Raw genomic sequence first — 2,282 nt, forward strand, 5'->3', positions numbered from 1 at the left:
ATTTAATTTAATTTTATTATTTTTATTTTCACAATTTTTATTAAAATTTTCCATAATTATAAAAAATATCCCATGGTAATACCTTCCCCCGCCACACTTTTCCCTTTGAAATTCCATTCTTCATCATATTACCTCATTGCACTTACATATATACAGTACCATGATTTTTCTTAAATGCTGGGATGTTTCAGAGATCTGGGATGGCAGGGGTTTGATGGGGCATATCCTGACACAAAGTATAAAGGATAAAGTATAAAGGATTTCTCTAAAAGGAAAAGGAAGCACTCTGTCTGCTCAGAGAGCCCTTTCACCGTATGCTGGCGGTGGCCTTGCAGTCATGTCGGAGAGCACCATCTGGGTGGCTCCTGTTCTTTCCAAGTCTAATTGCACAGAAATTGAAATATGCCCCTGATATGAAGTTAATGTGTTTGCAGCATGTTTATCCTACATGCTCATTAATTATTTCATTTTATAAACTATGCTTTTTCCACAGTATTATTATTAGAGGGCGATCATCTGAGAAGTACTGCATGTAAGACATATAATAATAAAAATAAACCCTAAGACCAATACCTCAAAGGAAAACAGGCCTGTCATTATTTTATAGGCAGATCTAGAATTAAAGTGTCTGAGCCTGCACTGATAAGCTCTAGAATGCTAAACAGAAACTTAAACATCATTTTACTTGTGCATATAGTCATCTCTCATTAAATCTTGTGATTCACCATCAGCTTCTCAGAATGAAGATCAGATAACTGTTGGACATGAGAGCTATGATAATGTACTATAGAATATAGCCAGAACTTGTTGGTACATTTTTGTGAGAGCTGTTTTATTTATATTCTGGTTTTACACAATGCCTATAAGATGTCATTGTTATTCTTGGTAGCAGATGGCATTTTTTTAAAAATATTTTTTGTTCATTTTTAGTTATTTGAGAGCGACAGACATAGAGAGAAAGACAGAGGGAGAGAGAGAGCAGATGACATTTGTGGTGGTGAATGTGTGTGTAAATTAAGTATATGGGAAGATCTACTTAACAGGTCCAAATCAGTAGTATACTTTTAAAAATATTTCTGTACAATTATCTGAAGAATATTAGAAACAATTCTAATGAATGAAATTAACAGGTTAAAATGTATGATTAGTGATATGCTATGAGTTTGAAACATCTTCAGAGGGAGAGTTATCAGTCTAGGAGGTGAGCTGAGGGAAATGCCTGCTCAAACCTTCCACTCTGCTGTTTGTAGCATTTTGTAAGTGCAATCAAATGTTGCTTTCCAACTGAGGAGATTGTAGCTCAGCCCTTTGGAATCTCTACAAAGCCACTTGGGTATTCAACTACTTTTGCTTGCTTAGAATTTGAGTTATGAATTCACTAGGTAGAAAAGGGCAAATGGAACATTGTATAAGCTTAAACATTTTCTTGGAAAACTGTCCTCTCTATAATGTTTTTTTTTATTGTAATTCAGAACATGGAAATTTTTAGTCAATACAAAACACTCTTTGCAAAGCATAGTTTAATTCTAAAATCATTTGCTTGCCCATCTTTCTCATCCAGTCTATAACCAATGAATTACCACTTGAAGCTTCAGAGATTTCCTACTAAACTGCATGAAAAATGAAAATTTAGGCAGTATTCTTTAGTATTCCTCTTGTTCAGTAACTCATATTCATTTATGAATTCTGATATCAACCTGGTAGATTTTTCATAATTTTGTTGCCTATATATCTTTTCTCTCTGTCTGTGTATGTATGTATGTATGGGCATGTGCATACCAGAGTATGTATTTGCTATAGGGTGTGTATAGACATCATAGGACACCCTTGGGGTGTTGGTCCTTGCCTTTTACCTTGTTTGAGTCAGGGTTTCTCTTGTTTGCTGCCATGATCCCAGGTTAGCTGACATGTGAGTTCCAGGATTCTCCTGATGCCATCTCCCAATGCCATAGGTATGGTGCGATTACAATCACCTGGGCCACTACTTCTGGCTTTATGTGGGTTCTAGGGATCCAAACTCCAGTGGCCAGGCTTCCACAGCAAGCACTTTTAACCCCTGTCTTCTGCTATCTCCGAAGCCCCCCTGTACATCTTTTGGAAGAAAGACTTGTTACCAAAAGGTATCAATATTGCCAATATTTTGTGTGCAGGGAGATGCCATTACGTCCTTTTCAAAACTGTACCCCATCGACAGAGTTTGGTTTTTACACAGATGTTGTGGGTGATGTATGGAAGATGTCATATGAAGGCAGCAGGAAGTCCACATTCAGAAGTCTCCTTCA

Source organism: Jaculus jaculus, chromosome 11 (genome assembly GCF_020740685.1).
Source record: "Jaculus jaculus isolate mJacJac1 chromosome 11, mJacJac1.mat.Y.cur, whole genome shotgun sequence".
Lineage (NCBI taxonomy): Eukaryota > Metazoa > Chordata > Mammalia > Rodentia > Dipodidae > Jaculus > Jaculus jaculus.